This window comes from Balaenoptera physalus (genome assembly GCF_965194825.1).
Source record: "Balaenoptera physalus genome assembly, chromosome: 15".
In the NCBI taxonomy this organism is placed as follows: Eukaryota; Metazoa; Chordata; class Mammalia; order Artiodactyla; family Balaenopteridae; genus Balaenoptera; species Balaenoptera physalus.
In genome coordinates, this window is record NC_138894.1 from 43,644,052 (window position 1) to 43,666,428 (window position 22,377).

General features: G+C 40.0%; 1 protein-coding gene across 1 annotated transcript in view; it reads left to right on the plus strand.

The window, feature by feature from the left end:
- The window catches only part of PELI1 (pellino E3 ubiquitin protein ligase 1), a 130,409-nt gene that overhangs the window by 27,904 nt on the left and 80,128 nt on the right, over positions 1-22,377 (plus strand). The window contains exon 2 of the mRNA XM_082426641.1: positions 5,504-5,584. The gene's annotated coding sequence lies outside the window, so the exon portion shown is untranslated. The remainder of the gene's footprint in view (positions 1-5,503; positions 5,585-22,377) is intronic.

Genomic DNA, 22,377 nt, shown 5'->3' on the forward strand with positions numbered 1-22,377 from the left:
AACTGAGGTATCACATTTGAAGCCACTTCGTTGATTAGGGTCACACTTTCATATCCTACAGAAAGAAAATTTGCTGCGGGGAAAGTGGGCTCTGTCCCCACTCAGGCTTCAAAATTGTTCTCCAAAATTAAAATGTATTCATCTGAATACTCCCAGTGGTGGCAAGTAGACATCTTTAGAGGCTGAATTTGTACTTAAATGTCACCTTTCCCGTCTAACAAACTGTTTTCTTCATGTTATTTCTCTAGCTCAGCCCCTTATCTGTTTCCTTTATACCACTTATCCCAACTGGCAAGTATTTTTAAAATTTGTTTGTTAGCGTGTTGCTGTGGGGATGGATTTGGTCTGTCTTTCCTATTATAACGTCAGCTCCAACAGAGCAGGGACTATTTCTGTCTTGTACATTGCTGAATCCTCAACTTTTAACATATAGCCTGGCACACAGGACACTGAATGGATATTTATTGATTAAATGAATCAGTGGGTAAATGAATAGATTTGTTTTTTAAAAAAATATCCCAAGTTATTTAGAGTTAAGTCTATGGGGAAGCAAAACAAATAATCAGCCTTCCATGTCATGGCTAAAAATTGAGGTGACATGCTAAGTATTTAGTCCTAAGTGGTTCACAAACCCTAACCCTGGCTCTAAAGGCAACACTAAAACAAAAAATTCCAAAATGCTTTGAAGAGTGCTTTGCTAGGATAAGTATGTGTCTTCCAGTATGACTCTTGGAAGGATAAAAAGTAATTTGAATGTATAAGTTGTGTCATTTTTTTTTTAACATCTTTATTGGAGTATAATTGCTTTACAATGGTGTGTTAGTTTCTGCTTTATAACAAAGTGAATCAGCTGTACATATATCCCCATATCCCCTCCCTCTTCAGCCTCCCTCCCACCCTCCCTTTCCCACCCCTCTAGGTGGTCACAAAGCACCGAGCTGATCTGCCTCTGCTATGCGGCTGCTTCCCACTAGCTAGTTGTGTCATTTTTTAAAACAAGTTTTATTCATTGCCTCGGAGTCCTACATACCTTGAATATCTTACATAACACATGGAGAGGAATGTTCTCTCTATAACCCTTGCTTTAGAGAACTCTCTGGTTGTCAGCTGAAGCTCATGAACAAAGTGTTCTTTCAGTGCTGAGCAAGACCACAGCTGAATAGCAGATCAGATTAACCAACGCCACCGTAGCTGTAATGACATCCTTAGAAACTTGAGAGTCCTCCCTGAAAGAACAAAGATCAATATTTAGTTTCTTATATGCCTTGTGGGCATTCCATCACTTTTATGGCCTCCTGTTCTGCCAGTTCCCTCATCTCGAACTTGACTTTGCTCTTCTGGGAAAATAGACTAGAAATAATAGTAATACAAATGTGAAAGCACTTTCAACAAAATATAAAGTTTGAATCACAATACTTGTGCCTTGTTAACACCAAGATTTGACTTCTTTAAAAAATAAATCTTTTCCTGCTGTATTTTCAAACCGATGTATTTTTTGGTATGAACCACATAGACTTTACTCTTTACTAACTACGTTTCAGGTGAAAGGAAGAAGCAAAAGTTACATACTTATTTTATATTCCTTTAATACACTGAAGCCTGTAATACTAAGCAATGCACAGTCTAACTCTTGGTGTCAACTATTCCCAGATATAGATTTTACACACTGTTGCCAAGGCTTCAACTCACACGATACGCCAACCTCCCAATTTTCACACATTTATTTTAATTTTTTAATAAAACAAAGAAGAAATTAAGACTAGTTTTGGAATAATAAGACTAGTTTTGCCCACCAAAATATTTTGGAATTGGAGCTGATGGTGTAACTTGGGAGTGTTGCTGGTGGGGGTGATGTGATATAATACCCTGCGCAGTGAGGAGCTAAGCCCAGTCCTACTCACCATCCACCGTTTCTGATTACAATACATCCATTAACATGGCCAAGAGGCTACCAAGGTAAGAAATAGCAAAAGACAAAGTAAGAATGGATGTTATCTGCCAAACAGAATATGTTAATGAATGACCAATATGACTTGAGCGAGACCACAGCCAGAGGATGGTGTGAGAGAGCAAACCAGATTTTTAAAAGAGTGGGGTAGCACATAGTACTGAGTAGGACAAACTTCCCATCCCGTGTTCCTATGATGGATGCAGTGAAGAGCGTGGAGAATGGCAGATTTAATGGTTGCGAGCTACTGCCTCTGCAACTTAGACATCACTAAGGACCTTTATTCTCTAGTTTATGAATAATCGTTTTTATGTCTTTACTTTTTTTCCATAAACTTATTGTTTGTGGACATAAAGTCCATGGTCATAATAATGAGATAAACACACACACACACACACAAAATACCTGACAGATTTTTTTTCAACCTACTGGAGCATGATTTCATGTTTTTCTTACGACAAAATTCACTTTTATTTTTTTTAATTACTTCTTCTCAGGAGCCTAACCATCATGCTGAGCAAGAGAGATAAGAGTGCCCTGCTGGAGGCACCCGGGGATTAGCTAGTTGGAGCCTTTGGGCATTTGTATCACTTTGGCTTCATCACAAGCTTTCCTTTCTTCCCCTTCCCACATCCCATCCCACACACCCACCCAACATGCCTATCTCCAAGGGCCCTGGAGCTCCTAAATGACCCTACCCCTTTCTTCCAGTGCTTCCAAAAGAGTCCAGCCATGTAAAGGGTACAGCCTCATACAAAAACGAGAAGTGGAAATGTTTCTTTGTTTCTACTCTGTCTGCATCCTCCTGGTATCCCTCTCCTGTGGCATTCCATCAGGGAGGAGGGGGCAGGCAGAGGCAGGTGGTTCTGGGGTTGCAGGAACATAGGAATCTTTGTGGGATCATCTCTTTCTTTGGGCCTCAATCCACCTCCCAGCAACAGTTCCATTACAGAAGGAGGATGATGAATTTTGGGTGATCTCGTAACCATTTCAGCCACACAAAATTTCAAACTCCCTAGACCCACTGAAACTGAAATTGGAATGGCCTCAAAATATTCAGGATCTCATGGCTTGGTTTTATTTTTGTTGTTGTTGTTGATATAGATTCTACTGATTCAAATAACAAGGCATCAGCTACTCAGAAGATTGCTGTGTTCCTTGTCTGATAGTCTACCCCATCTATCATGTTCCAAAGACCAAGTATGTAATTTTATTTCTTGATAGTTCAGAAGAAAAACATTAGTAATGATTTTCACAGGTTGCCTATTAATTTTCCCTTTCCACCTTGGGGTTATGCAACCACTAACACAGTTGTGTTTGCCTCCAAACCCCTGAATTTGCACATGCAGTCATTTAGTTGCTTAACTACTCAAGTGGATAGAACAACAATTAGTCATTTACAAGCACAGATTTGTGAGTAGGAAGAGGGGCCTCACTGAAATTAGGGATGCAAATATATAGATTAAAATTGAAAATTGGCCTCAATGATCACGAATAGCTAGGTAGAAGTATGTAGTTGCTTCTGCAGTCAACTAATAACCTCTTTAGCACCGAATCCCCTAACTGACTGCCACCAACTCCCTAGCACAGGCCTCTACTTCAGCCATCTCTAACCTTCTGATAGTGGCCCAGATGCACGGGATATGGCCAGGAGCCCATTTGCAGCCTTAGCCCAGGGCTCCCAGAGAGTCATAGTCTGTCTTGCACCTTAGTGGTTTGTATACAGTTCTTCTCTCCCCTTCTAGATAATAGATTCCTTGAAAGCAGGATCCATGTCATGCTTTTCTTTCTATTTCCCATAACACTTCATTGCTTAATATTTACTTGTTGATTTGAATTAGGTCAAGTCACAGATGAATCTGGCCCCAAACCTGCAACTGAGGCCACGTTCAGATGGTGCTTTCACTAATTAAGCTGCTGGACGCCCATGCTGGATTTGCTAGCTCGGGTGCCTCCAGACTACTAATCCCCTCTCTGTATACCCTCCACTTCTGTCTTCCTTTTCACCAAAGATGCTGATGTCATTGGATCTTGCTTCTACAGCGTCACATACTAGAAGAGGAACTCGAGAAGGAAAGGGAAATCTTTGTCCAGACCTCTCCCTTAACTTCCTTGTTTCCTTTCTTGGTTTCCATGTTGGTCGTGTGGCAACCATAGGAAAATGTTTTGGAGCTCACTGTGAGGTTCCTGAAATGTGGGGAAGTTCTTATAAACCTATAGGCCTTCTCTATAGTCTCTCCTTAACCTCATATTCAGAAGCCAAAAAGGTCACTTTGTTTCCTTCAGTTCTTCAGAAAACTGGAGCCTAAACCCAGACAGACCTATAAGATTTCTCTACTGTGAGACTTTACAGATCCCAGTAGTATCTGGGAGAAAAACAGAATCTTGAACTTACAACAAAGGAAGAGGAAGGAACAGCCAGGGCACCCATCTGGATCTCACATCTCAGTACAGAATAAGCAGGCTCAAGTAGGGTACCTCTAATGTCTTCTCCAGGACAGGAAGTAGGAGTCACTAATATGGCACACAGTGGCCATCATAATGGAGCCACCATCACCAGTTGGCAGAGATGGGGTTTTCAACCCAAGCTTCTGTGTACTAGAACAATCACATTTAGCTTCAGTTTCACATTACCCACTAATGTTTCTAATTCCCTCTAGTTATTTCTGTCTTTTCATTTAAAACATCAGGAGTCATGCATTAGAGGGGTTGTGAGGAAGTAAGACTCCTTCACATCAGCTCCCAGCAGGGGCCACCCAGAGGGAGCAGCTAGAGGCCAGGGATCCCACTGGTTACTTACAGTGGTGAAAGGAAGGGCCCTAGGAGGAGATAAAGGCTTAGGGGTAAGGTGGGGGGAGGGGAGGGTGTTATGGGGACCATTAAGTAGCTGGCAGGAGGCCAGTTCCCTTTGTGGTTGTCAAAGTGTGGTCCCAAGAACAGCAGCACCAGCATCACTGGGAACTTGTTAGAAAGGCAAATTCTCAGGTCCTACTCCAGACCCAGTGAATCAGAAACTCTGGGGGTGGGGCCCAGGCATCTGTTTTAACAAGCCCTTGAGGTGAGTCTGAAACTAGTCAAGTTTGAGAGCTCCTAGATGTAGAAAAACTTATGGTTACCAAGGGGGAAAGACAGGGGGAGGGATAAATTGGGAGACTGGGACTGACTCATACACACTACTATATATAAAATAGATAACTAATAAGAACCTACTGTATAACACAGGGAACTTGACTCAGTACTCTGTAATGACCTATATGGGAAAAGAATCTAAAAAAGAGTGGATATATGTATAACTGATTTACTTTGCTGTACAGCAGAAACTGACACAACATTGTAAATCAGCTATACTCCAAGAAAAATTAGTTTTAAAAAAAGTTTGAGAGCCACTGAACTAGAGGCAGGTGACCCAAGGGAGTGAGAAGCCACCCTTTGGGTGATACAAGAAAGTAGAAAGTGGAGGCTCAGTAAATGAAAATTTTCCACGCTCTAGTTTTTAGTCATCTTTAAAATTTTTCTTTTAGATCTTAGTAATATAAACATTGCTCATTTTCACAGGGGAGGAAAACAACTCTGCAGTCGAATTTGCTGAGCACAAAGTGAAGGGAAGTCTGCACCAAGCTGGCTAATAAAGGCCATGTAAGTAATCAAGGCAGGCAAGTCAAGGGCAGTAAATCTCAGACTTGGCTGGTTCTGCTATCTTCACTGACCACCTAAACCGAGCAATCAGCAATAACTTTTTTATTTTTTGCTGTGTAGACATTGATGAAATGTTCATAAAGTATTCCTAATTTATACCAGAAAGATTAAGTTATTTACTCAAGGCCATATGTAGGGAAACTAAGTTACCTACCTATTCAGGATTACACTGTCACAAATGGGCAAGATCCAGACTTCAAGGTTCTGACACTAAACTTGAAAGTATCAAGTTCAACTTTTCTTTCTCTTTTAATTCTTTCCTTCCTAATGAATTATGGCAATTTAACTTATAACTTTAATTTTTTCTGCTTATGGAGCTTTCACAATATTTGTCCTGAAAACACATTACCTTTTTATTAATAAGAAGAAAACTAAGGTTGAACGCAAACAATTTGGTAACAACCCACTTCAGTTAACCCATTTTGCTCCTTAGGCCACTGCCAATTGTATGAACTTGCAAAACCCTAGATTAAAACTGAGTTTCCCTATGCTGCTTTCCTCAGAGTTAATTTCCGTCAGGGACCTATTAATCATAGACTAATTATAGAAGCCACTATACAATAATGACTTTCCAATAACTCCACTACTAGGTTACACTAGTGTAACTCCAGTGAAAATACACCAAGAATTTTCTCCTGACCAGAACTAGCCAAGTCTCTATGAAAATTTGTTTGCTGTAATTTTTTTTAAAATTTAATTGAATTATAGTTGATTTACAATATTATATTAGTTTCAGGTGTACAACATAGTGGTTCGACATTTTTATAAATTATACTCCATATAAAGTTATTGTAAAATATTTGCTGTATTCCCTGTGCTGTACATTATATCCTTAATCTTATTTATTTTATACCTAGTAGCTTGTACCTCTTAATCCCCATCACCTATCTTGCCCATCCCTCTCCCCACTGTTTGCTGTGATTTATGTTTTGTATATAATAATTATGCCTCCGTGTTATTCTTGTTTTACATCTAAAATGACCTTGTATCAAGTGTTTTGACTCCCTTGGTAAGGTAGGTAGTAAAGATTAACCTAAAAGGTTGTTGATTCCCCCTCACCTCAGGATTTAAATAATAAAATTTAAAAAAATTTTTTACATTTTTGTCCCACTTCTCCTACTGGGCCAGCTAGCATAGCACATTTACAATAATTTCTCCCCTGTGTTTGTCAAAAGCACATTCTGGTCTAGATCAGAATTTCAAGTCCTATGAATTCTTGACCATATAGTTATCTGGAAGCTCATAGCTTCTTTCTTCTTCTCGTGGGCTTTTTTATCAGATTCCACTGTAAATTGGTACAGAGGTCTGCCTTAAGCCAGCACACTCTCTCCCAAAGCCTAGATACAGGCTGACCCAAGACCTAATGAAAATGTATTCCTGCAGAAGAAAGGAACTGCTCTCGAGATGTGCACTCTTTTCAGGCTTTGCAACCAAATGTTTTGCGAAGTTCTTTAATTGCCTTTTTTTTTGAACAAGTGAGAGAGTGAGCCACTAAGTCTCCTATTATATTACCAAGTGAGGACAGATGTAAGGAAAGCCTTTTTTTTTTTCATTCTTTTTGTTAGTTGTAACACTAAATTAGCCAAATAATTCACACCTAGTGGCAGGTGTAATCCTTCTTAAGAACATTTCTTAAGGATCTCCAACCTTTCCCAGCACAGGGTTAGGTGAGTTTACTCAAACTGTGAAGTGATACCGAGTGGAAACTCTGTGTTTCAAAATAACCCTGTCTTGGTACAAACTGTAGATAAACTAATCAAACCAAATCATAAAAGCAAGCCTGAGCTACAGATAATAAGAGCTAATGTTTACTGAGCATTTTGAGGGGGGGCAGGGTGCAGGTGCAAACCAAAATGTTTTCCATGTATTCATTTGGACTTCTTAACAACCTGATGACATTTTACAAATGAGGACAATGAGACCCAGGAAAGTTAACTTGCCCAAGGTCACACTGCTGGTGAGTGGCCAGGCCAGTTAACAAGACCTCTAACACATGGCTTGCAAAGATCTCCCCTCCCTCTTTTATTCCACTGCCTCCCACTCGCCCTCCATCCCACTCCTCACTCCTTGCATTCTATTCTATGGGGTTAGCCTGGAACTCTGGTTGCCTTCAAACTCCTTTGTTTCCCCAAACCCTATTTTCCCCATAGCCACATCCCTGCCCCTGGCTGGAGTCATGCAGAAAGCCTGAACATCTGACACGCATTGGTCACGCCTCCTCCCTCTGGGGACTAATTTCACACTGAGCTTAGTAATGTGTGCAAGAGCATTATCTCCTTCTACAAGCAGCAGCCCCTAGGGTAGAAGTGTATTCTCTGCCCATGGCTAAACTGGGGGAGAGCAAAACTTAGGGAAACTGAGGCACCCTAACATACAGGAGCAACTTAATTCCTCAAGTGGTTACATTAAAGATGAGACAAGGACAAGATGAATGTATTTAGACTTGTGTTTCAATCTGGTGGTTCTTCTATCATGCTGCCCACCCTCTTAAGCCTTTCTCCCCGTGAGGACCTCTTAGTGGCGAGTTGCCCAACCCACACACAAGCCAAAGCAGACTGGCAGAACCCTACCAGGGCACCAAGCACCATTTCTAATAAAGACAGGTGGCTACTGCTCCTTTGTCTTTCCCCTTATCTGAGTGGATCGGAAGTCCAGGTACCCCATAGGATACAGGGTGTCTGACCTTGACGACCCTGCAGTATTAATTTATTATCATTAACTTCCAAAGGCTGCAGGATAAAAAAGAAAGAGCCTGTCCACGAATAGCAAACATACTATCCTCCTCTGCTCCCCACCCCACCAAATACTTGTGTCAAAAGCAACTGGAGGCAGCAATTGTTCTGTTCAACATTTGTCCAGCTGAGACCATCTTGGGGTCTGCTTTATCTCTGCCAGCTTCCAAATCCATGGGGAGTTTTAGGGTGCAACAATACTAGGGCAGGTTTATCTTTGCCACATATGACTTGAACCATATCGAGGTTGTTATCCCAAACTTATTTGAGGAGTATTTACTATAACATCTGGGAATTTTAGAGCTCACTTAGGGAAAGCTTTAACTGTAGGAATAAGCACAAAGCCAGGCTCCTGGTATAGCTGAACTGTGGCACAAATAATTTTCCTTTATTCCCAAGTCCACACAGATCTATGGCACCTGCCAAGTGCCAGGCCCTGAGCATGCAGAGGTGAGTGCCACAGACAAAAGTTCCCGTCCTCATGAGACTTTACAATGGCTTTTCCTGGGAGATTCTTGGACATCAACTATTTACTTTCAAAAGATTCAGTGGGAATTATTTTAATTTAAGAAGTACTCATGACAGCCGGTTTGGGGGCAACTTTTCCAAACATGCTGTAACAAAATTGGCAGTTTTAGCTAAATCACACCCTGTTCCTCAGACATTTGACTCAGATTTTTCTTTACTACAGTAAATCTGTGTTCAGAACGTGGGGAGTTGTAGGGACCGGCAACTCCAGCTCTATCTTAAAGATGAATTTTCAAGCTGGACTACATTTCCTAGAAAAACAAACGCTTTAAATATTTTTATTCAAAGAGGACAGTGTTGTACTGCTGAACTGAATGAATAAGCATTTTCAGAACTCTGATGAAAAACTGATGAACTCATAAAAGTGCTAACAAAAGATCAAGATGAAAAAAAAAAACAACAATTAATTACATGGGACTGAGTGAACTGATGAGGATGAGTATAATTTTTGTGACTTTCTGCCTGAATTAAAAAAAAAAAAAAAAAATCCCACAAGGACTCAGAGGCAGGGAATATACAAATCAATTTTCACTGCAAAGTAAAGGAGCTGTTACAGTGGAGGATTACTGGACTGAATGGCAATATTATGACATAGTATGAGTGTGTTTCATGTTTGGTAATTGCAATCATTGTTGCTTTTGTTGTGGTCATCCATGTACAATGCTTGGTGTCAGTCTATTTATCTCTTGTAAAAATAAAATACAGTGTGTGTGTGTGTGTGGAAAAAAAATAAATAAAAAAATAAAAGTACTTATGAAGAAAAAAAAAAAAAAAAAAGAGGACAGTGTTGACAACCTCTAATAGTCAACCTGAATATTTCAATGGAAGCCTTTCTAGGCTTTTGTACTGGGATAACCAATGGAACTAATAGACTTAGGAAATGCCAGAACTTCTAATAAGGAGAAGGAGAAAAAGAAAATATATACTCTTAGAGGTTTTCATAAGACTTAATCAGGCACTGGACACTGCCTCAGATTCTGAGTGACTTAATATATTAGGTGTTTTATGACTCATGCTTCATGTTATGCAACAAATATCTATTCCATGTTCATTATATATCATGCACTAAACACTTTACTAGCTTTTTCACTTAAAATCTTCCAAATTTTGTAAATTTTATACATTTTTGATGCTGCTGTTTCTGTTGGTGTCTTACGGAAGTTGTGCCTTCAGGTATATTTTTCTGCAACATCACTAGAATTAGTGTTACAAAAAGTCTCTGTATATTATACATCCCTTAAATAGATACATTAATTTTCTATACAATCACTATTCTTATAAGTGTTTAAAATAAAAGTGAATGTGAGGCTTCCCTGGTGGCGCAGTGGTTGAGAGTTCGCCTGCCAATGCAGGGGACACGGGTTCAAACCCTGGTCTGGGAAGATCCCACATGCCGCGGAGCAACTGGGCTCGTGAGCCACAATTACTGAGCCTGCACGTCTGGAGCCTGTGCTCCGCAACAAGATAGGCCACGATAGTGAGAGGCCCGCGCACCGCGATGAAGAGTGGCCCCTGCTTACCACAACTAGAGAAAGCCCTCGCACAGAAACGAAAACCCAACACAGCCATTAATTAATTAATTAATTAATTAATTTTTAAAAAAAAAGAATCTGCCTGCCAATGCAGGGGACATGGGTTAAAAAAAAAAAAACAGTGAATGTGGTCTTCAAATGTTCATTCTTCCATTATTAACCCTCCCACTTTCAAAAATTCCTAATTATTCAAAGCTGCTTATTTCTCAGGTTCTGTTACAGCAGCAATAAGTGGTTGAAAGAAAAGATATTTTCCTTAAAGTTTTAAGAAAGGCCCTTTTCTATACAAAGTTTCAAAGAAATTTTAATGAAAGAAAGTCAGGCAGCACAATAATTACACAGAATTCCTCTTTAGCGTCAGAGAGACCCAGGTTTAAATCTCCAAACCCCAGCTCTACCTCTTATTAGTTATGTGACCTTGAGCAAGTTACTTAAGTTTCTAGACCTTGGTTTTCTCATCAACAAAATGGAAATATTAACTGTCCTCAAAGTTACTGTGAAGATTAATTAGAATAATACATGTATCCTGCTTAATCCAGGACCAGCATATAGTAAACTCTTAAGTGGTTGCTAATATTATTACCAGTGCATAAGGGCACCAACTATATGACAGGCAGTGCTGGAGATTTCATATATGCTATCCCAGTTAATCCTTCACAATCATGTGAAGCAAGAAAAAGATCCTTCCACTTTTATAGATTAGGAAGGTAAGGGTCGGAGAGGTTAAGTAACTTGCTGAAGGCAGGGCTCTGCGGCCAAGTCTGCCCAACTCCAAAGTCCATTTTCTTTCCCTGTGGAAGAAAATTGTCCTTCCCAAATTTCTTTTGTTATTTCATGCAAAGTATGGGTCACTGTTTTCAAGTTTGTATTATATTAATGCACAGCTACAAGAAACCACTTCTATCTACATTATCGTAAATAACAAATACATCTTTCACCATATTTAAGTCCTTTATCATCCAATTCAAGATAAACATATTTTCCCTAAAGATTGTATTGGCGTTTGGAAGAAACTCAAGGTCTCTACTTACGATTTATAAACAGAAGGAGCAAATCTGAGGTGAAGAAATGTCTGTTTCTTTGATTCCCAGTGCTGGATGTGTATCTATTTTGATCCGAATTTGGATTTTAGTCATTGTATCCCATCTCTGTACATTTCTTCTTTCATTCAATAAGCATTTATTGAATGCTGGATGAATTAGTCCTAAGTCCTGCCTTCAAGGAACTGAGGGTTCAATAGGAAAGATAGGATGTACAAAAAGACCTATAATACCAGATAAGACGTGATTGGTGCTAGAAGAAATGTAGAAATAAAATGCTAGGGAGTCTCAAGGATCACAGTTTCTTCCTGCTGGGAAGAGAAGAATCAAAGCCGGCTTTAGGGAAAAAGTGGCCTCCTCTATTAACTGCTCCATCAAAGTGCAAACTATTCATGAATTTGCTTCAAAATAATACAAGTGGTAGGGGTGTAGGGGTGTAGATGAAATAAGACTGGCCATGAGTTGGTCACGTGGAAGCTGAGTGATGGGAATACATGGAGCTTCATCACACTAGTGTGCCTCACTTTCGGATATGTTTGAAATTTTACATTCTAAAAAGTTAAAGTATTCCACAAGATTATTTGCTTAGGTTATAACCTACATGCAAAAGGCTACAACATGTATTATATAATGGTTTGGGCCAGGAGGAGTGTGATTGGACAGAAAGGCATTAGTGACCACTAGTGAAATGGGCTGAATTCTCCTCCCCAAACCACTACTCCTCCCATCCTCCCCTCTGCACACAGAAGCCCTCTCAACAAGAATTCTTTCCTGTGAAAAACTGCAGGTTAGAAAGACTGGGTGTAGGGTAATAACAACCTAGGGATCCCCTAGTAGCAATGCCTACCTCTGGGGAGGGAGTGAGCATGTATTCTGATGAAAAGACAGTCGTCGTGGGTTTTATAGAAACTTGAACTCAGCACAATCTAGTTCAGAGGCTTCAGGGTATATGCGGACTTGAATTACGGAACAGTGGCCCATCACTTGTGGAGATCTTACCTGTTGGTTCAGGGAAGAATACGTGTTAATATTTGTAGGTGAGAGAAAAGCATTCAACACTGCATTGACCCAAGAGTTCCTAGTGGCTCTATCCAACACGCCCCCAGGAATGGTCCATAGGTGTGTTATGTAGTGATTTCTGTTAATTAAGCACAGTGTAATTTTGCTGTAGGCATGGCTGTAGCCTAAGTCATATGCTCTCAGGCATACCAAGAAAAGGGGTGGGGGGGTGTGGAAATAGAGCTCAGCCATCTGGCAGCGTTCCACAAAACTAGACAGATTCATGAAATACTGCACCGTGGGAAGTGCTAGATGCACTTTTTACACTCTTTTGAGGATGACAGAGTGTACTTCTCTTAGATATTCTGCCTGGATATTTTTTATCAAGATCAGAATGTTTTGAAAAGGCATTGCCACCCTGACTCTGAACCCCAAATTAAAATTACAGCAGGTAAAATTAGAGACTGTCACATGCTACTTTAATTCTGTGCTGCTGTGCTTTAGTGGCTTCTCATTTAAGAGTACATAATTATTTTCAAATTATCATATATCATTTCATGCTTAAATTAGATTACCAGCTAGAAGTTCCAGGGAGATTGGAATTCTACATGCAAACTAGATTCTGATGACTATTTGTGCTCCTTTGGATAGTTTGGTTTCCTGAACCTTCAGATCATCTATTTCACAGATGACCATCCTAGGGTACTGGGAAATATTTAGATGGAAGAGATCAGTGCTGTTTCATATGGCATGTTTACAGTAGACGCAGTTTGTCTATATCAGAAACTTACCTAGTGTTCAGTAGGAGTATAGGTTTCCAAGAACATCAAAATATTTCTTTAAGGAAATGTAATTTACCTAACGTCTTACTTCTTAGTTATACCCAGGTGTGCGCGTGTGTGTGTGTGTGTGTGTGTGTGTGTGTGTGTGTGTGTTTTCTACACCTTATTTCAATAAAAGAGAAAGAAGCATTTAAGAGGGTCTGTACCTTTATATACTGTGAGACAGAATGACTTGGAAACTCCCTGGATATCCTATGATCAACTGCTCTACTTTCAGTTTTGACAGCTTTAATGCTTCTAAGCCACCAAGCTCCTGATATTCTTCTTCTTCTTTCTAAAGAGAAACAGCGATTTTGTTTACATGTGTAGTCAGTCTGATAATTATCTAAATTTGTTTCTACCAATCCTGCTTGATCTCTGTAGTGTCAACTGATAAAATCTATCCCTTTCAAAGGGCCAAACATCTTTCAGATCCCAGGTCAGAGGTCACTCCCTTGTGGGAAATCAGAAGACTTTAAAGAGGTTGAAAAGCCTGGATTTCCTCACAGAAATCAGCCACATGGGATAATCTTACAACCATCACATTCTCCTAATTCCCACCAGCTGTGTGATTATTTGATTGGTTTTCATCTATTCCATGAGACAATATAAGCTCTGTGAGGGTGGGGCCCTGGTCAGTTTTGCTCATCCCATCCTCAGTGCCTGAAACAAAGAAGGTGCTCAAAAAATATTTGTTGAATTAATGAATGTAAAAATATATAAAATGTGTGCATGAATAGATGAGTGAACTAAAGAAATTACTCAAAGAGGCTTTATTAATAACACTTTGGGGGCTTCCCTGGTGGTGCAGTGGTTAAGAATCCGCCTGCCAATGCAGGGGACATGGGTTTGAGCCCTGGTCCGGGAAGATCCCACATGCCGCGGAGCAACTAAGCCCGTGCACCACAACTAGTGAGCCTGTGCTCTAGAGCCCACGAGCCACAACTACTGAAGCCCGCGCGCCTAGAGCCCATGCTCTGCAACAAGAGAAGCCACCACAATGAGAAGCCCGCGCACCCCAATGAAGAGTAGACTCTGCTCGCCGCAACTAGAGAAAAGCCTGTGCACAGCAACGAAGACCCAAAGCAGCCAAAAATAAATAAATAATAAAAAATAAATAAATTTTTTAAAAAAGCACTTTGGAACTGTACTATCCAACACAATAGCCACTAGACACATGTGGCTAGTTAAATTTAATGTTAATTAATTAATAAAATTTAAAATCCAGTTCCTCAGTTGCCTTAGCCACATTTCCAATGCTTAATAGTTACATATGGCTAATGGCTACCATATTTGACAGTGCCGATTGTAGAGCATTTCTATCACTGTAGAAAGTTCTATTGGACACCACAGTTCAAGTAATCCTAAAATTCTAGCCAAGGAGAATATTATTTTTCCAGGCTCAATCAACTCATTATTATTGCTACTATTGTTAATATTAACTGTGTGACTTAAACCCCTTTCCTATAAAACTATTCTCCACTCAGTCATTAAACTGAATATTTCACCTCTGTTTCTTCCAAAACATCAACAAATCATTTGGCTGCTTTGATCAGTAAGGGTCCAAGGACTTATTGTTCTGTATACTTGCTAAGCACCCAAGAGAGTCCTTGAAATTGAGAAAATCCACTGTTCTAAAAGTGCATTTATTACACAGGCCAGGCTTCTATGCACTATGCTGAGAATAAAAATGGGAAAGATATAATGTGTTCTAGGAGTCATCATTAGTGTATGAGGAATTTGGATTTGTATTAATTTAATTAATTATGTTAAATGCATAATGGCACACATTCTGAAATTGTAATTACGTGTTAAACTGGTATAGTGTTCCAAATAAATAATACTCGATATGTTTACTGAGATCCTTTCATTTCGACAATCAAGCAGTTTTTAAAAACCTAAGACTCTAGTTACCACCATCTTATTCTATACAGTAAAAGCAAATATTTTGCTTTTGAGAGCAGAGATTAGAAAGTTGCCAGGGGTTAGGAGAGCAAAACTATAACATTTATACTTAATTAAAAGTAATAATTTGACTCAAATGCCCATTTAAGCAAAAGCATCTTTAGTTATGTAAGTGTTAGAGAGAGGATAAGAGAATGGTAAAGATGATATGGTGCTCAGATTCAGGTACACAAACCTGAAGGACGCCAGGAGAAATTTGCAAATGCAAACGTCTAGGAGGCTTTGTCTCTTGTAATAAAAAGCAAGGTTCTGTGTCTCTTTTTAGCAAGCTAGACTCTATCTAATCCGATTTTTTCCATATCTCTAAAAACGACAAAAGATTCTATCCAATAAATACTATGGTTACTTTAACTGCACCCACATGTTTTAAGTTACATATCACAAACTTTTGTCAATCTGTATCATAAAATACCAAAACCAGCTTTTGAACTGAATACATTTTACAGAACCATCACTTTCATGTCCCAGGTTTCAGTGACCATTAATAAAAGTAATGAATACCAGCACTGTTTCTGACAGGTAACCACCTCAATGCCAAACATGCTTGTCAACATAGCTGAAACATTATCATTTATCATATTTTAGTATCTTCAAGTTTTCATGTCACAGGTGTTCCAAACCATAAGAAATCAAATATTTCCCTAATAGCACACTTTAAAACTTCAAGCCCTACGAACTAAAAAGTACACTATTAACCCTTTTTCAAGTGCATTTGCAGGGATTGCACCTGTGTCTACTTATGAACATTCTTAGATTTTCTGCTTTACTCTTTCAGTACTTAACCCTCATATCTCAGGGTTTTTCTTTTACAGAATGCATGTCACATTTGGCAAAGGTGAAATTGTATGATTTCTCCACTTGGCTTTTGAGCAATTCAGATCTTAGTTCTTAAAAGGTAAACCTAGGGGTTGTCAGAATGCCACACAGCATGTTTATCCATAAAGGACTTTAAGGAGTTTGTTGGGTGGTGAGGGACCAAATGAGTAGAAAGTAGAATTGGGAAGGTCCATGCGCCTCATCTCTGCTGACTTCTGTGTGGAAATCCAAGACCAGACAATCCCTTTGAAATTTGTGCTCCTAGAGACCATTACCTTGCAAGTTTTGGAAGCTCAAATGCCTTGTAGTTCAAGGCATGTAACATCGATGAGTGAAGTAAGGCTGGATGACAGAAAATAGAGAGAGATGAGTGGGAACTGTGATAAGCCCCATCTGAAAACATTTAAATTTTTGAAAAAAATGAGTACAGTCAGTGGAGTTGCAAATTTGGAGTTTCTGCTTTAGGGGACAGCTTGAGCTTGGGGCAGGTCGGGGAGAGAGTTACTGGCTGGAGTAACGACAAACTTTGCATTCCAGTAAAAGTCACAAGGCCATGCTTTAAAAAGGGCCAGGGAGCCCATTTGGAGCAAGTTTTTCAAGTTTTAGGTTGCAAAATTATATCTAATTATGAACTAACTTTAACCTTTCTTCAACTTTTCTCCAACTGCCTCCCCAAATACCTCAACACACGTTGGCTTGATCAAGGCTGCTTTGCGCAACATTGCCACGTACCGAGTTCTTTCTGACCACTGGCTTTGTAGTCCAAACCATGGAGAGCAGATATATAATTCGTCCAAATTTTGTGTGAAACAATAACAACAGAAAAGAAGTTCTAAGATCCTTTGTTAGTTTTGAAGGTGCTGTATTTCTGAAGATGATCTTCCTGGAGGTGGTACTCCCACCCTTAATGAAAACAGAGTGTTTAAAATGGGCTTACTCCACTCTCAACCGGTACTGTGTCTAAATTGTGTGTAATTTGGGGCAAGTAAATAATCGCTCTACTTCAGTGGCCTCATGGTTTGCTGTGAATGATGATGATAGCTAGCTCGTAGGGTTGTTATTAGCACCATAGGTGTTGATGCATACAAAGGTCACCTAGTAAGTACTCAATAAATATCTGCTTTGTTGTTACACTTCCCACATCATTTACTAATTATCCTGAACATTGATGATGCAATGTCAATGACATTGAGAAATTTGGTCATAATGCTTAGGTATAAGTGTGCAGCATAAGAGGAAGTGGATTGAAAACAAAGAAGAAATGATAGTTAACATTTAGTGGGAGCTTACAATGTGTCAGACAGTGTGATAAGTGCTTTCTTTACATGTTTTAAGTCTCATTTACTTTTCACATCTCCATGAGTTATGAACTCCTAATAACTGCATTTTCAAAATTACTTACGTGGTGGTTTGTACTAAAAACCCTGGTTAAACTAGACCTAAGTTCCCCAGAATCCTCTTCCCTGTATGGTTCTGAGTTTGATTTGGCCAAAAGTGGAATTTGCATGAGATTTGGAAGGCAGAATAAAGCAGCAGCCATTACTCTCTGAAGGTCATCATGGTTAGATGCAGCAATGGACAGACATGAAGGTACCAGTAGGTTCCAGCTGTCCGCTCTCCTCCACTCCACATCCTGCTCTTTGGGGAGACCTCTGGCCCTCCTGATCAGACTCAACATCACCAGATTCTTGAATGCAAACCTTTCGAGGCAACAGCTCCCATAGATTTCTCCACCAGCTCTCTACTCAGAGACCCATTCGGACAGTTGGACACACCTGCCTTCTCAGATGAACTGGTGGGTGACCCCTCTGATCTTTCAACTCCCCTTTCAGACCTCTGCTTCCCCAGTGCCTCCCACACTAGTGGTTCTGCTTCCCTAATTGAACCTTGACTGATACAAGGTAGTGGCGACATGGCAAGATGAAGCAGCCTACCCAGGGTCACTCAGTGCACGGTGGAGCCAGAATTGGAAGCCTTGATCTGCTTCCAGAGCCCATGGTCTTAATAACCACTGGGAAGCATTGCCTTGAAGAGGGAGACAAGGAAGGAGATTGGGAAGAAAGAAAAGAGGCAAGGCTTGAAGGTTATAAATAAGGAGAGAGGAAACGATGAGAACTAGATGGGGAGAAGGGGAGAAGAGTGAAGAGTAATCAAAGAAAAAGGGGACGGGATAGCGGTTTTTTTGGTTTGTGTTTGTTTGTTTGTTTTGGCCACGCTGTACCAGGCTGTTTGCGGAATCTTAGCTCCCCAACCAGGGATCAAACCCAGGCCCCCCCCCCAGTGAAAGTGCCGAGTCCTAACCATTGGACCGCCAGGGAATTCCCAATACTTCCTTTTTAGCTTAAAGGGGGAATTTTAAGCATTGCTAATATATGCCAGAGTACTGCTGAGTTCCAGTGTTGAATTGTTGAGGAAGCAAATGCCCTTTCGGTTTTACCCTTCTATTAGAAACTGACTGTAAAGTTTCATAAGAGGTTTGTGTTTATTTTTCAACAGAGAACCTGATAATTTCTTAAATTCTTCACTCTCTTGTTTTAGCCTTTGTTAATCAATTTTTTAGAACCTTGCATAAATCAGTGGTAAATATCGACTTGTAAGCCAGCAACATTTATTACAGATTTTGTCCATGAGTTGAGAAATCAAATATTTTATGCAACAGAACGATGACTAATAATTTAATTTCAGATCATCATTTTCAACTGGGGTAATTAACAATTTAGCTATGTGATATTCAACATGAGGGATGCGGCAAACTTTGCACATAATTCCAAAATAGAGGTGTGAAATATCATTTTCCCATGTGACTACTTGGTTTACCCTAGATGTTTACTATGAATAATATTACAGTTGCCAGGGAGACATAGAAATTAGTTAAAAATCTTATTGGATTTTCTCTTCCACTTTGAAGCAGCTGAGACTCTGAGTACAGAAAGTGCTCTTCAAATGTCCTGATGTTCATGCAGGCGAGAGGACATTGTACCTGAGTCTAAGGACAAATCATCTCATCTCCACCATCATCCCACGTGACTGCCCATGCACTGCTCTTGACTTGCATTTTAAGCATTGGTCAGTATGTTTTTGGCAAGACTGAGCCAGGATTACAGGTTTTATGAGAGGACAGGGACAGAAGAAGTTCTCTGGCCCCAAACCATCTGTCTCTCCTTTAGGCCTGGTCCTCCCTCTAAGCTCCATGATGCCGCAGTCCCTAGTCAAGGGGCCAGGCTGCAAAGGGATAAGGGGACACCAAACTTGCTGTGACAACCCATTGCTCTCTTCCTGTCCCAAGATGAGGTTGAGAAGGGCAGGCTCAACTCAATGTACCGTTTAAAATGCAGTTATTTTAAAAGACTACCTCTCTTCTGGATTTCTTTCACTAGATTTTGGTGAGTTCTGCCTCTTAAGAGGTTACCATAGGCCTCAGAATGGTATCAGAAGGCAAATTTTTGATTTATTATTATTTATAATTTATTATTATGTATTATTTATTTATTATTTATTATTTATTTATTATTATTTATATATGATTATAAATAATATGGTTGCTAATTATCTTATAATTAATTATCATTATATTATAATAAATAATTGTTCATTATTTACTATCACTGTGGAAAGAAGGGGAAATATCAGTCCCTGGGAGTTTCTGGAGCGAGGCCTGGAAAAGCTCCTTTAGCCCATCAAGCCCAACCCCTTAAGCCCAACCCCTCAGCAGCCAGCAGCACAGGTAACTGGGCACATGGAGCCCTAACCTTCAGCCTTTGTCCTGTACCTCTCTGTATGCCCCCTCTCATATTCTTTTCCCTACCAGTTCTCAGCCCTCCCAGAGTCTGGCCTCCTGGGTTATTTTCTTATCTGTAGCCCCGGGCAGGACTCTGCTTACCACCTCCCTGGTGCTGACCTTTGCCTCTCCCTCTGTTCACAATTCCTGGTGAGACCCTGGGCTGCCACTCCTCAGCACAGACCCTCCCAGGTAGCAACTTCCCAGTTCATCCAACACAAAAGAGGACCTGAGCATAAAGGCAGAGAGCCGAGAGACATGGTGTTCCCTAAGTAAGCCTCAATTCTGGGGGCAGCTATTAACAGCTTACTCTCCAGTCCCTGCGTTATGATTCTGGGTGACAATATGGCCATCGTGGTGTCAACATTATGCTTGCACTAAGAGTTCCTCCAGATGACTGTGGGCTTTTATCTGAACTCTGAAATGCATGGCAGGACAGCTGGAACCAATGGACAGGAAATGTGACAGAAGATGCAAAACAGAGAGACAGACATTCAAAGATCAAGTGTATTTGCCTTGCCTGGGTTTATCAGCGGGTAAGGCGCTCCTATACCATGGAGGCAGCACCCAATAAGGACCCAGATCCACTACTTCATTCATGGCCTTCACTTGGGACCTTTTATACTTTATTCAACTTGTACTCTGCTTCCACACTTGGTCTCGAGCAACTGAAATTCTGAGCTTTTGACTCATCTCCTCAATGGTCTGAGTTGTATCCCTTGGGTTAGGGTTAGATACTGGTCCTCTATCACAGGCTTTGCTTTGCCTTCTCAGGAACACTTCAAACATGCTTTGTGGAGCACAGGTGCCATGCAGCCCAGCACCAGCAATAATCCCTACAATCCCTACACCCACTCCTATATGGGACTCCAGCCCTCAGCATAGCCCAGTTTGCTCCAATCCCCAAGAAAGGGATTAGAACAATTGTAGATTGAGTGTAGTGAGGGAGAGGGGGAAGGATTTACTAACATTTTTGAGCACTTTTTATAAGCCAAGTGTTTTTCTGGATGTTTTGTTCATAGTAGCACCTTTAATTTTCATGATCCATTAGAATGTAAAGTCCTTGAGGTCAGAGACCTTGGCTGTTGTTATCTCCAGTGCCCAGAACAGTGCCAGATGCATAGAAAATGCTCAGAAAATATTGGTTGAGCACACCTATCACCAAGATCTTGATTTCTAAATGCCATTCCCCAATCAAAGGAACCAGGGCTCTTTGGAGAGACGGCTGATTCTAGGGCTGGGGCAGAGAAAATAGAAGACGAGCCCAAAGCATGTGTAGTCCCAGAAAGAAAGTAGTGCTCAAAAAAACAAAAGGATGTAGGTGTGTCAGAGGGGCATGGGAACCAACCTGAAAAGGCTCCCCATGGCCAAAGCTAGAACAATTTGAATAGCAAGATAAATAACATAGCATTAGATATTACCTAAAATATAAAATATACACAAGTCCATATGAATGAATAAATGAATAAGAAACAACTCTTTCTTACCCAAGAACTCCAAATATTACATGTACCGCCCTCCAAGAGGTCGAGCTTAATTCCCTGCTCCACATTCCCACCTTGAGGACTGGCTCCAACCTGTACCCAGCCCTGTTTTCAGGGTTGATCACTCTAGCTAGACATTTACAGCTTGTAATGATCTTTTCCCAGTAGGTGACCCAAGTTAAGACAATTTTAATAACTATTTGCCTGTTTAATATAATCAGGTCAAATCCTGCCCTTAATATACACAATTTATATTAAGTTGTTTGAGTATTTTATACAGTTATCCAAGGGCTGAGAAAATATTTTCGTTTGTGTCATATGATTTCAATAATAACATTTATTAAAGGCCTATGAGTAAGCGTATATGTTTGTTACTATAATCCCGTAAATATTATTATCACTCATTTTTACAAATGAGGAAACTGAGTCAGTGAGGTTAAATGATTTGCCCACACAACTAGCAAACGATAAAGCCAAAATTTAAACTTACTCTGATTTCTACACCTATATTTTTCCCACTGTGCCGTACTGCCTCACCAAAAATCTAAAAGTCCTATAGATACAGTATTCCATATGCAAAGCACTATGAAAGCAGGTAGAGCTAAAATTATGCCTATCAATTTTGTTTCAGTTTCTAGATGTGTGCCGTGCTTATTGTTTCTTGCCTGATGGTTTACTTTCTCTACTTGCCTGACAGAGAAGGTAACAGATGCAGAGTGTGAGAGCAGAAGGAAAACAAAATGTGTCCTGATGCCAAAGTCAAAATTAACTGTAATAAGAGAGAAAAGTTGAAGAAGGCAATATTCTTCGTGATAGAGTTTAGTTTAGATCACCCATCCTTCTAAAACATTTTGCAAATCATAGAAGATATTGGGACTCTACCTTGGTTTGGGTTTTTTTTTTTTTTAATTGTTTCTTAAACGGAAATAGTTGCAGATTTTTAAAGAATAGGTTGTTTAGTGTTTCTCGCTTATTTGCTCACATGCCTTTATTTCCCTGTTGGGTTCAGTGATCCGTGGAGATCACCATGTCTTATTT